The 14,362-nt window shown below is 41.0% G+C and overlaps 1 protein-coding gene across 2 annotated transcripts in view; it reads left to right on the forward strand.

Annotated features, from left to right (window-relative positions):
- Nucleotides 1-14,362, forward strand: part of CDH4 (cadherin 4) — a 467,238-nt gene that overhangs the window by 90,986 nt on the left and 361,890 nt on the right. The gene's annotated exons all lie outside the window — the stretch shown is intronic.

Below are 14,362 nucleotides of genomic sequence, written 5' to 3' on the forward strand. Positions count from 1 at the left end.
GCATTAATGCAGCATCTGGGTGAAAGGAAAACGCATTTGTGTGAAACGCTGTGTGCTGCCACCATCTTTTCTCTTTGACCTCTCTGCGCGAGCCGGGTCAGAGGGCTGATGGGCTCCTGGGTGCTTTCAGTCAATCACAGCAAACTCCCCTGGCTTATCCAGCCTGAGACAGGCAGAGGCAGAGTCCAGTGTGACTTCAGGTGAATAAGTTTCAGAAAGATGATGTAGTTTTTTAAATATTACAATTGAAAATGTTTGCTCTAATGCAGATAATACTGATTAGAATTTAATTGCAAAGAAATATTAGAGAGCATACCCTGACATTTCCCCCTTCCCCCCCCCCCCCCCCCCATAAAAATGCAATTCAGATTATCGGGAAGGTATAGCATTAAGTCAGTCAAATATGAATAACAACTTGCGGATTGTCGGAGAAGTGTGTGCCTAGGCATTTTAGGAGTAACGGTGGTAATCCTACCCGCTCTTGAAAAATATATCAAAGATTCATAGATTTTTTTTTTAAGGCCAGAAGGCAGTGTTAGATCATCTGTTCTGACAACCTGCATAACAAGCTAAAAACTTCTCCAGTAATTGTGTCAAACATACCTAAAAATATAAAAGAAAACAATTTTGATTAAACAGCAAGAAATATGCATGTTGAAGGTACCACTGTTTCTCCAGGCTTCAGTTTGCTAAAGTTTTGTTTGCTTGCATGATGCAAATTTGATCTACAGCCTGGCTGATCCAGCAGTACCTGAATTTTGATTCCTTGTTTCATCATGTGTAGCCTTTAGGTGGATTAGACATTTCTATATACAGAGAAGTTGTTTCACACAAAGAAGTGATTTCATCCTGATGGGGAGAAGCGTGAACTTAGCAGCTGGAGCTGTCCCGTATTGCTGAGTCTGTAGACATCCAAACCTTGCCCGTGTCTTTGGTTTGATTTCCGCCTAAGCGATACACAGCATCACGAAGCACCTGAAGGCTTTTGGAAACAAAAGCAAAACCCATAAATTTGCAAACATCAACCTTTTCATTTTATTAGAATAAAAAAGAAATCCTAAATGGAATAGAAAAAAAGGAATCACTTTGGGTATCAGGAGTCTCTTCATTTTGGAGCCGGTTGCTATATTTTACTTCAGTTTAGATTGAGGGTGGGCCGATTGTCCTAATTATGCCTTATGCCGGACTTCCCTTTTTGCCCTTCACCACACCCTCAGTGATTTACATTTTTTTTAAATTTGCTATTGAAATATGCTTTTATACAAACATTGCTGATGGTATGCATATGGATCATTTACAAATAAATCTGTGTACAGAAAATATAGATTGCCAAGTAGGCAAAACATGAAGATGTTTGCGTACTCATAATTTTTGAGTGTTACCATGTACCGCAGTTGAGCAGAATTAAGCGCTGTGTAGCTTTCTTGCAAAACATACATTTAACCAGGAGAGCCACCTGCATGAATTCTCATTTTCACCTGTCACTGCACACCAGTCTTCACTGGCTGTCAGAATTCATCTAAATAGCTGGTGATGCCTCTGAAGATCACATGTTGGACTTGGAGGAAATGCGCTGTAGGAACTCAGATGTTATTAATATTATTTAGCTTCTCTGAACTCCATCTGCTTAACTATCGTCAGTGCAGATATCCAAGAATACTTGGATATTCATTTGGTTTTAACTATAGTCAAAAGTTGAGCTTAACATGTGATAGCTGTCAGATAAAAAGCATATCAAATCTTAAATTTCACACGGGGCATTTTATGAAGCGCTTTTCGTATACTAGCAGTGGTGTGCTGATGGTTATGATGAGTTCGTATAGTGGTAAAATCATTCAGTGGTGTATTTGTCAACTGTGTCAGGGTAACAGAAATGACTCGAACATGATCTCTTGCAATTTATGCTTTGAAGCAGCTGAACTATATCATAAACATACTTGATTTTCAGATAATATATTGGAGAAACATGATTTTCCTTTAGAGAACCGGTGGTAGGTAGTGCCTGCATTTTCACATAGGTGCAGTTTCCATAGCTCTGCATCATGCTTGGATGGTGTGGCTCGGCGCCTCTTTCTCCCTTCCTTCCTCTCCAGTTTTGTTTCTGTATGTTTGACATAATTGTTCGAGCAAAATACACTGCAGATGGATTGTTGAAAGTTCATATTTGAATAAAGAGACCAGAGATACTTGCTAAAAATCACTTACTTGATGTAGATTTGATACATGATGATTTGCTGGAAATTGTTCATCCTTTCTTGGTTAAGTAAGTGATCGTGGTGACGTTTTCCTCAGTAGCAATTAATAGTCCATTAAAGACTTTGAAATAGGACTTTTCTGAGATGTTGCAGATGGAAGAGCTCTCCTGTTTTTTTTAATACTGATTAATATCAACTTAACCTTGCATCCTAAACTTACAACAGGTGTTTTTACAGCAGAACTAATGTCATCCCGAACCGGAGTCTGTGCCTCTCAACCACGTTATTAAGCGTGGCAGGGAGGGGATTAGTCACAGGTGACACATTCTGAATTCAGCAGAGGCCTCTTGAAATCTGACCAGAGCTTGTTTACAGTCCTGTTCATGAGGACATTTCCAAGCCTTAATATTTTTCCTTTTTAGCAGTCTTCACCTGTGAGAGTGGATCTTGTGGGTTGTTACTGAAATCTGCCTTGCAAGGCTGGCCCCGCTTCCCGTGGCAGACAAACCGAGGCTGGTGTGGTTCTAGTTTGGTTCAGCTTGCTTTCAGCAGATAGCCCCTGGTTAGCAGACTCCGTAATATGAAGCAATATTTTATAACACTTTTTTTTAACAAATATTTCCTGTGATGGGTCCCGAGTTGCTTATTTGCAAGCGAACTTCAGATAACAGCTATTTAGCTGTTGCTAGCTTTTTCTCTTTTCAGGGGTCTGTTCTGATGTTGTCACCGCTCCTGTTAGCGAGCCCCCCGGCAGTGCAGCGTTTGTCAGCTGCTCTTCCTGTTATTGTGAACATGGTTGTGATTTGGTTTTTCATTAGCTTTTTCTTCTCCCTTTTTCTTTCGGTGCAGGCGATGCACTTTGTCTGCAGTTTACGTGTGCGTTTTTTGTTTGACGCTCCCTTTAGCTGCGATGAGCTTCTCGTGATATTAACTTGGTGGAGATATTTGTCGCAATCTTTGTATTTCTGTGTCAGCTTCAGCTGAGTTTTTCCGCAGTCCTCCCTCTCTCTGGCATATCTCACTGCCCATAATATTTTTATTTCTGATGTTAGTCTCATGTTGATCCTATCCTTAGATTTATTTTAAATCACTTACTATTCTTCTGCAGTTAGCTAATTGGAGATAGTCCATTTGCTTGTGTGGCTTGCCACACTTCTAGTTAGAGACTGTGCTCCTACTGAGACTATAAACTGGAAATATTACCATATATTAAATTTGTTGGAAATTCTCCTGTTATCAGTTGCAGCTTGGCGTTTATTTCGGAGTTGTGTCCATCACCTGCACCTGCTTTCTCGAGCATTTCACCCATTTTTCTCATTGTTCTTTGTAGCTCTTGAGTGGAAGGATCACCCAGTATCTTAGATTTTAAAAAAAAAAAAAAAACCCACAGCAAATCAACTATTAAAGTATGGTTTGGATTTTTGTTTCTTTTTGGAATTTAGAAGAGGTTTCTCTTATCCATAATGAGATTTCAATCTGGAGCGACACTTGAGAATTACAAGAAGTGCTGTAACAATGCCACCTAACAGAAGATGCCAAGAAAGAAGGAAATAGTTATTTTATTATGAACAGCAGGTGCTAAATTCTGTTAGGTTAGAGCAGAGAGCAATGCCAAACATGTCTCAGTTTGCAAGAGATACAAGGGTTGAAAAATATCTTGCTGTGTGATGAAAAACGTAGAGTCAAAGATGCATGCAGTAATGCTGGTGCTAGACAATAAACATTCAGGGAAGGTACAGTTCTTACCCTGGAACAGGTCACAGTCAAAGGGGTAGATAAATAGTAATGGATAGGTAACATCCTGCCGTTGGTTACTTAAATTTATTTCTATGCCACCTGTTTGCCCCTCTCCTTTTCAGGCAGCTTACCAGCTTGTTTCACTAATGCTGCCTGTGTTTTACTTACAACTTTGCATACTAGTGTGTTGGTATTAAGGTACTGAACAGCCTGTTCTGCCTTCCTATCCTCCTTGCTGGAGCTCCGCTTCCTGGTGGAGGGCTTGGCGATGTTGCCGGTGCTGGTAGTTTTGGAGCTCTGGGTCTGAGCAGTGCTTCCCGTGTGTGTAGATGTGGACAACTGAGTCAGAAATCAGATCATCCGAGTAATCACGTTACTGTGAACATGCTGCCTGAAGCTGTTGACTTCCTCTTGAAAGGTCTTGGCTGCTCAGCAAGTTAAAACATGCTTGAAAATAGATACTGTGCAGTCCGGGTTGGGAGGACTGGCGTACATCAATATGCTTTGATAATTGATGTAATCAAAAAATTAGGTATATGTTAAACATCATTAGTTCAGAATATTCTGTATTTTTTTTAAACCCATTTTAGGCAGCAACAGCAGCTGAGCTTTTCAAATGTTGGAAGTGAACGCTAACACATCCTGAGGCATATTGAAAAAAGTCCATGTTCATCATGGATAGGGTCCGTGGAGAGGCAGAGGAACAAGCTGCGAGTTACGGCAAGCAAGGGGTGTTTGTTCCTGTTCCCTTTGATGGCCAGATGCTGCTGTTCCGCTTCTCCGACTGTCCGCAGGGATAGAGGGGACCAACCCATTTTTCTCATTCTGTGCGAGGTAGGCTGAAGGATGACTCTTGCTTCAGCCCTCAGGTTCTCGGGCTTCTCTCGTGTTGCTGCTGCTGTTGTTTGGGACAGGGTGCAAGTCAGCTAGATCAGATCTCTGCTGGGTGACTCTGGTGGAGAAGAAGGACCATGGGTGTCATGGCAGCGGTGGTTTCTTCTCTGAGTCCCAACATACCTAGCCTTAAGCTAGTAAAAGCATCACTAATGGTTTTTCAGGGGATGGACTATAGCAGAGATGGCTAGTATGTGGTGCAGCTGGCAACCTGTGTAGACGTTTTCTGCATTTTTCCATTTGTTATTGAGAAATCCTTATACGTGTGACCATTTGCGTCATGAGTGTTCCAGATGTTGTAACAGCTGTCATGCAGGGTTCAGAGTTAGGTGGAGTCCCCATGAGTTAGGTGGACTCCCCCCGAGTCCTCCTGGGAGCCCCCAGGGCTCTGAAGCTCAGAGGTAAGTAGAGGTTTTTTTCATGACCAGTCGTGTGAGTTGGCGAGGATTGTCTTCTGCCTCGTCTCGATCACATCTCTTACAGTCAGCTTGGAAGGCGTGAGTAGGTCAGAACTTTAATTTCTGGGTGGGATTTATCTACAGGCTAGTGAGTTAAGAGACTACTCCTGCTTTTGAATCTGTAATGCCTGGGTACAAGGATGTCACTGGAGTTGTGTATGGCTTACCCTGGGATTCACTGCTGTTAATGAAAGTTGCAGATGCCTGCGTTTTGAGTGAATCATAGCGCTAGTATACTCAAATATGGAGAGCAGTAACTTAACATTGCCTTGTTTCCCTCTTAACATCATTCCCAGCCTTCAGCTTGTATGCTGGAAATTAAGATGCTGCAAGCATTTTGTAGGTTGTAAAGATCTCGGCCTCTGGGAGAGGCGAGAGCTGCGTTCATAGTCTGCGTGTTAGCACGCTTTGGGAGCAAGGGTGAAATCAGAGGATAGCGTTCTGGCAGCGCCAGAGTAATCTTGTTGGTACTATCTGTGGATCTCCTTGGGTCTGTGTGCTAGAAAGGCAAAACTGGTGAGGAGAGAAGAACAGGGGCTGCCTCAGCTGCGGCCGTGTTTGCAGTGTCCTGGGCTTGAGCGTCTGCTGGCTTTGCCCAGCTCCTTGCAGGACAGATCACAGAGCTGCCTCCTCTCATTTGCAGATGAAGCAGAGCCATGCGGGGTGGGGGGTGGGGGGTAGGGGGTGGGAAAGGGGTGTTATATTTGTATGATTCAGCTGTTTGAAATATCTATACCTGCCTGTATGACTGACTTAAAATGGAGCAACAGGAGAAAGATACAGTTTTGGTCGTGTTGCTATAGTGTAATGCAAGGTTTTTGAGTATCTGAAAATCAAACTCTTCTGCCTGTTATCATGGTCAATTTGAAACTCCAGGTAACCTTGTATATGTATATGGTGGGGGGGGGAGAACCCTACTATGTAGAGATGTAATGCTGTAAACAGGCTTCTAACACAGACAAGTGGCTTGCTCTTAGTGTATGCATGGCTTTCATCTCCTCTTAGAGGCAGCTCCAGTTAATGTTGATATAAAACTACTTGTTAATTGGAGTACATGGAGATAATGATAGGAATAATCTCTAAGTAAACTCTTAAAAGCTCTGGAAAAAGGGTATTTAAAAAAAAAAAAAAATCTCTCCCCAAAACCTGAGTTTGCACTCTGCTTTGAAGATAGACTCATCAGTGTGCGAAGCAGACTTCTGCCTTGAGGCCATTTATAGTGCCGAAGCTTGTGAAGCTAAAACAGTTTGATGTGTAATTGCAGGAGGAAATGGAAAACCTGCTGAGCATGGCAGGATGTAGTGCCTTATCACCCTTTATGTGCATCCAGTGCTTGCTGAAATTGCCAGCGGATCCGCAACATCGACAGAACGGTGACATTTTTCATGGGCCGCCGTGTTCTGAATCAACACTGCAACAGTGCGATTAGAGTAGGTAAAGTAGGGGGAACAATCAAAGAGTTGCCTGTGACAGATCAGGTTTTAGTCATTCCCTGCTCCTTATTGCCTGCTGTCTTGTGTGATATGCAAAACAGCTTCTCCAGACGCATTACACCTTCACATTACCTGAAAATTGAATTTTATTTGGTGGCCTGCATATAATTTATAGCACTCTTCCAATGCACTTCAGTTCTCATTTAGCTAAAAGTGTATTCTTTATTTCCTACTGACAGAGAGAAACAGAGAAATAAAACTGAATATTCAGCACCACTTACAGTATATAGGAACTAGGCTATTGAAGTTGTAAGCTACTTGGATAAGTTATTGACAAGAGCTGTCTATTCTGGAGTTAAGCACATGATGTATTTGATTCCTAGAGGTATCATCTCTCTGTAGTAATTAATCAGGAAAAATGCATTAACTCTGAGTACCAGTACTTCAAGATATGGGTTGCTCTTAACACTCGAAAATAAACGGAAATTTAACGTAACATATATGAAGCAGAAATGAGGGTCCAAGCTAAGAACTCGTGATGAAGCCTTGCAGGGGGTGGGAAGGAAAGAACCATGTTTGTTTGAATAGAGTTCTCCTTCCACTGAGCATTTCACCATGGGGAAAAATACTCTGTAAGTAATTTGCTGTTTATATTGTTCTGTGTCTAGTACCTGCTATTGGTACAGCCGTTGGACCAGCATGCCTTACACCCCATACGTTCTAAAATACAGAATAATACTTGCAACACAGTATCCCTGTGTCAACAGGCTACTTATACATAGAAGAACTGGCAGTGGAAATATCATTTGGAATATAAAATATTTATAACTGAAAGTTAGGGTCTTCATTTATTTCTCTTCCACCTTTAAGCACAACGCAGTGGGCTGTTAAAGGCGCTAGGAAGTTTACTCAGCAAACAGCATGGTAATTAAGTGTCAGCGTCTGTGGAAGAGCTGGCCAATACGCAAAAGAAGTCTTTAGAAGTAGAAAAGTAGATAGCAAACTGTGCTAGGAAAGTAACAAAGCCTGTGGCTGCCACAGAGGTGAAGCATGGATGAAGAATAACAAGATTGTATTGCTTTTGGCCCCAAAAGACCAGCATTGCCACATCTTTTGGATGGAGGATACAGATTGCCACCTTGTGCTGGAAGCGATGGAGCCCTTGTTGATTTCGAGGAATATCTGAAATAGAGATGCATCAGGCCTCATGACAAGTATTTATATCAAATTCAAACTTAAATTGGTCCATGATAAGTATAGCAATATTGGAGTTAATGTTTTATAACTGAGGTTTACAAGGGGGATATCCTTCATTCACAATATTACGGGATGAGAATTTTGGCTAACAGAATCTGTGTTTGAGCTAGTACTTTTTCTGCTCCTTGGCAGGTCCTTTTCTTTTTATCATGTGGATTCATTTTTGTGATTTTCAATGGCTTAAGTTGGATCTACAAAACTGATGGTTGCTGTTTTGTAAGTGTTCTTTGTTTATGTACTGATTGTGCTTGAGCTATGTGGTGGATCACTTGTTGCAACCAAACGTTTGTTTTAACCTCGTTCTTAGTTTGCTCTTCCAAATAAACTCCATTTACTTTTATTCCTCAAGAATATTTCATCCGATTTAATAAACTTACAAATTTGAAAGTTTGAGAAGAAGGAAATGCTAACCTTAAATATTCTTTTCAGTCAAAATTTGTGACATGTGGGACAACTAACGCAGTGTGAATTTCAGAGTCTAATTATGGATGATACTGGCAACAGTTAAATTTATGCTATTGATTCTGGGGAATTTAACTGTACAAATGTGTGTTTTAAAAGGATAAATTCTAAAACTAATGAATGAAATTAATTCAAACACTTTTTTTATTGCAAGAGTAAGTTGCGAAGGTGAGTATATCTAAAGTCAGAAACGGCTTCAGAGCTAAGGTCAATTGGCCATGTCTGCTTGGAGATTGACCTAATCACTTCCGAAAGTCTGTCTTTGAATACTGCTTTCTGTGTTGCATGCGACTGATGCTGGGCTTACTCTTGATTTCAGAGGATCTTTTTTTTCCCCCTCTTTTTTTGTCTCCTGTTACCTTCTCGTTCCTACCGTGGCTACCCTCCTTCAGAAAAATGCAACTTTCAGTAAAGACAAATCCCATTGATGGGAATTGAGAATGTTACTTGTGGGCTTACGGAGGTGAAATTGCCAGGCATCCTGGAAAGTCTGTGAACCTGAGAAGAGGAATCCTCCTCCCAAGTGGGGTATTCAGTTAGTTTCTCCTTTCTGTCTGGAGCATCCATATGAACCAGCTTCCCTTTTATCTCATAGGTTCAAAGCTTTCTGATTTTGGCAACGTTTTCAGACTATATTTATTTATTTAGCGAAAATATTGCTTCCGCAAACACAATATAATGTTCTTTTGCATTCTTAAGGTGACCTTTTGAGCAGTGCGGCTTGGTTTACTCCTCATTTGTAATTTTCTAAGACTAAAAAGGTCCTACATGTGTGTGCATTATTATCAGAAACAGTCAAATATTTGTTTGTAGTGCATAGCTGAGGGAGATCCGTCTCTGGAGGACAGCAGAGATGGTTTGAACGCTAGCTTTTGCAGTGTCCACCCTCCGGGATGAAGAACATTGTAAATGCATCAAGAATAAATGGATAAGTGATATAGTGTGTATTATTATATACACTATTATATACACATATGTATATAGGCATTGTATACATTATATGTATACATACATATACATACACACTCTTATGCCCATATGTATAATACAATACACATGTAAGCATTATATACATTATATGTATAATGTAATGCATATATGTATATAAGCATTCCTCATCAGATTTGTACACACCCAGATATTGGCAAATTTGAACTGTACCAGCTAAAAACTTCCCACAAGTTGTCTTCATTGTGAGATTTACGTATACAGCAGTAGCAGGACCAGACTTTATAGATGATGCGTTTAAAATCTTTGAGCCATAAAGTGGGTGCTTCTCACTTGTAATTATTTTGCTAATTCTCTACGCCATGATTGCAAGCTTAAGTAAACTTTTCTTAGCAAATGAATGGCGGTGCTGTTTTATCTCCTAACTCTCTTCAGGAGTCCTCTAGGATGTTTTAGTACAGAAATCCTTTCTGGTGTACTGATCTGCTAAACACGATAGCAGATATTTCTGTGAAGTCACCGTGCTGTCTTGAATAACATCGGCACAGATCTGGTCCTCCCAAACTGGAGAGGATTTTTTTTACTTTGTACAGTTATAACCTTTGCTTTGATGGCATAACAAGAAACAAAAAGGCTTTTCCTCTATATCCAGCTGTTGGTGATTCTTTGCACTATCTTGAGAAAAACATTTTGAAAGTAAAAATTTATTGAAGTAGAGGTTATATTCCAGAAGAATAATAGAGATAGTGTACTGAACATGCTCATGTCCTGATTTGAGTCTTATCAAAACAGGGTAAATTATTAAAGAGGTTTAGCTTTCACTGAATAACTGCTTGATTTTCTTCTGTATCTATTTATGGCTTTAGATCTTGTTCCCTAATACTTTAGAAAATGCACATTAGCAGCTTTAAATTTCTTAAAGAATAAATTTCATGTAAACTGTGCCTTACCTTGGAAGTACTGCTTCCTTTGACGTTTAGAGTTCGTTTTTGCCTTTTATTTCCTGTTCATGTGAAGTAAACAGTGGTAGTACATGATCCAGCTATCAGAAATTATAAAAATCTATATCCCTCTCAATATTGGTGTCGAGTTTCCTTTACAAAAGCCAGCCTTTCTCCTAAATTTTAGTTTTATAGACTGTGTTTTTTTGTTCTTGAAAGTACATTATAAATCAATAAGACACATTTTCATGTGAAAGAAAACATTTTATATGTAGAGTATGGTTTGAAAGATTTTTATACTTTATTGCAACTTTCCAAGTGTTCACAGTGGCACACTTGGCGAAACTTGGTTGACCATTGAAGCTGTCTTCTGATTACTGTATAGCACCTCCTATGCAAAATTTATTGCAGATCTGGCTGGACATCTTGATAATATGTTTATTGGCGTGAGTTACCCTCTGCTGTAAGCTAAGGCAAATACTTGACTGAGAGCTGGTCAATACCTACAGAAAACTAGAGAAATAAAATCAGTTACTAGAAAAATATTCTGGATGCAATCTTGACCCATTGAAGGAAATGTGAGTTTTGAGTTCCAGTGGGCTCATTATTTGTTTTTGTTGTTTATGAACACAGCAGAGTCCTCAGATGCTCATATAATAGCAGTGTGTGAGTCTGAAACCACTCCAAGATGTAGCAGCATGATAAATAAGGTATTTTGAAAGAAACCTTGATGCTCCTGTAAGCTCTGAGGGAGAGGTGCTACTGATTTTGGAATTCTTTTTCTACCTCAAAAATATGAGAGAAAAATAGCAAACGGGCTTTGGAGAAGCGTGTCCATGCTGGCAATTACTTACTGAATCTTGATGAGCTTAAAAGCTCTTGTAGTTATACATGGCCTCGTCAGTCTTTACGGATTCTGTGTGTTTCTGGTTGACGGACTGCAGTGGCTTTTCTGGATTTGCCTGCACTCCCAGCTGCCTGCTGTCCTTTTATTTCCCCCTGGGTCTCCACAGAAATCTACCTATTAACATCATGGATGATCAGCAGGCTTGGCCTCGGTACTGGTTTTAAGGGTCCTATCCAAGGTTGGTGGTGACCCCATCAGGAATGCTTCCCTGAGAAAGTCATGCATGACCTTGTGGTCATGCTGTCTGTGCTTTGCAGGCATGCACTGATTAATGAATCTCATACGGGTGTAGCGCTCCTTGTCCATATGCGCACCTCCTCTTCCACGTAGCTGATCAGTCTCTGCCAGGTCAATTTGCTAGACTTCCCTAGGCTGTGCAAGGTCTGAATTGGGTTTTCTGGCTGTAGGATATTTCCAGGTCCAACTTGTGCTTCCATTAGAATCTGTAGCAAGGCTGCTGTTGTCTTAAATGAAAATATAATTAAGCTGACCCTGTCTATGATTTGAGGATTTTATTGAGTGTAAACATCTAAGGAATGCATGCAGATGAGTGTGGAAGCAGTGGTATGGTGTAAAGGGATGTATTTTGAGTGAAATTCCACTATTGCAATCTGATACTGTCATGCAGTTGTTGGGTGGTAGGTTAAAATCTCAACTTCATGATCTCAGCTGTCAGCCTAGGACTCTTACATGCCACATGGGCGATCGCTAACGTACGTAGTATTCTGGCATCGGTCTGATTGGAACTTTCCTGTTGGAAGGGTTCTGACAGATGTGTCCCTATGAACGTGGGCAGACTGGGGCTATCTTTGGAGAGCTCATCCTGACCAGGCATGCGCCGTGGCAGCGCGCTACCCGTGCGTGGTACGTCTGATGGGTTGTGTTGAAGCGTTGCATGTTTTGGGGAGTCTTTTTCGGACTAGGGCGGCCGGTGTGGAGCTCCTGTTCGGCCCACTGGGGCAGCACACTCTGTTCAGTGACATTCGCCGTTTCCTAACCCTCCTGAGCGTCGGGAGGATTTGTGCCCCATGGAGCTCTAGGGCAGGATCCTCCTCTTTCTTTTTGAGGAGATGTGATGGTTTAGGTTCCCTTTTTCCTAAAAATGTTGAAATGTCAATAAATTTCATGGGATAGGTAGTTTGCTGCCTAACCTTAGTTTCAGCAGTCTCATGACCAGCCCTTTTAGTTGCATAAAAACAAAACATTGATTTTATAGTTGTTGTTCTTGAAACACGATGTGCATCCCCTAAAGGGGATTAGAAATATGTAATTCAGATACACTAGAAAAACTAAAACAGCTAAATGAAGCCCAAATCACTGGAAAATACTTTGATTAGTATTTTCCCTCTTACTTTGCTATAGATTTATATTAGTCATCAGTAGATCTGTCAAATCAAAGCGTTTATTCAAGGAAAATATTTACAGCAATGGTTTTCTTAGACTCATACCATCTGAAATTATAAAACCCCTTTTAGCAGTGTGGTTAAAGACAGTTCATCAGCATTCGAATGTTTCATTTTGTTTGAACAGGGTGATGCATTGCCTTTCTGCCTTTAAGTTCAATCTTTTGTTGAATGCTTGACCTTTTTCTAATAAACATCTATATTAAAAACCTGTGTTCTGTTTTTCCTTTTGTATTATCACAAAAGGGTGCAAAGGGAGGAGAAGGGAAGGTAGAATCCAGAAATGTTTGGAGGTGCCACTCCAGTGACGCTAAGGTCACTGAAAATCAGTTAACTATCTTCCATGTTACTTATTTGGTTTTTCTCGTGGGGCAGTGCAGCCTATCGATACAGGTCTGCACACGGGTCCTGATTTTGTATGTTCTCTTCTGTCTTGTACTTAGGTAGAAAACACTTCGCACATACCTACATTTTAATTTTGTGCCTGGGACTTGGAGTTGCTAGATTCAAAAAACGATAAATATGTGTCTCAACTCAGAGAAAAGGTAGAAGTAACATCATTTCTTTTGTCTCAAGCATGTTCATGCCTCTCTGGGACTCTGAAGGCCCTAGTTTCCACGGGAGAACGAGTGCCTCTGCGGAGGAAGAGAAGCGCCCACAGAGCAGTGCTGCATCATGTTCAAAGGAGCCCATTAAAAAGGGACCCTTTTTCCTTTATGCCTTGTCCTGGAGCTGTTTGGGGAAAAAGAAGGTACTTTTTGTTGAAGTACTTTGTTAACCCAAACGAATGGAATTTTTTCAGGCAAAATCTTCCCCCAGAAGAGGAGAAATGAGCTTTTCCGGTAAAAACCAAACTTTTAGAATCTTGTAGTGTATTTTTCACAATTTTTATTTTCTAAATGAAACTTTATATTTCCATGAAAAATATTTGCCTTGCTGTAGTTGCAAATTTTTTTTCACGCTGATGCTATAAAGTAAGAGGCTACAGTATGTCCCTAAGTCTTCCACAGTGCCTGGGAGGTTTTATGTGTTCTCGGATTAGCTTTCTGATGGAAAACTGGGGTCATCAGTGGTGGGACAGGCTATACGTCTGGGGTTTCGTTTATACAGGCACATAGGCTGCATTCATGAGCAGGACATAAAGCACCCGGCACACTTAGATTTTCCTTGTGCTATAGCACAAGTGATACGTTCTTAAAATTGCAAGTTGACTTTTAGAGGCAGTGTTTCAGGGAATGAAAATAACTTTCCAGACTTGTTAACGTTCCTCCTGTATGCAGTCACGCTGTACGTTTCATTACTTGTTTGTGCAGGCATGGCCGAAGTACAGCCTGGTGATAGGTATGGTCAGTCCCGAGGCCTGCTTTAACCGAGCTTCCCTGCGAGGAGAACGCGAACCGGTTGAGTTAGAGCTGTCCTGGGGACGCCGGCTCGTCCGCTGCAGCTTCTGATCGCGCCGCAGACCTGTGGGGGATCACGCTGTAGACAGAATTAAACAAACCCGATACGTGCTCACTGCCCTTGTCTTATTAGCTGCATTTCCAAAGACACTTCATTACTGGAGTAAATATTTCAAACGATTCCCTTGCAAAGCTGTGCTCGTCTCGTGTGTCCTCTCAGAAGCGTCCGTGCTGCTTTAAAGATCATCGGTCGTAACGTTTGGTGTTCAGACTTGCGCAGCTGTTACTTAACACCGGTTAGGAAGCGACAGGCTGTCAGTGCGGGTT

The sequence above is a fragment of the Struthio camelus genome, chromosome 18 (assembly GCF_040807025.1).
Source record: "Struthio camelus isolate bStrCam1 chromosome 18, bStrCam1.hap1, whole genome shotgun sequence".
NCBI classification, from domain to species: domain Eukaryota; kingdom Metazoa; phylum Chordata; class Aves; order Struthioniformes; family Struthionidae; genus Struthio; species Struthio camelus.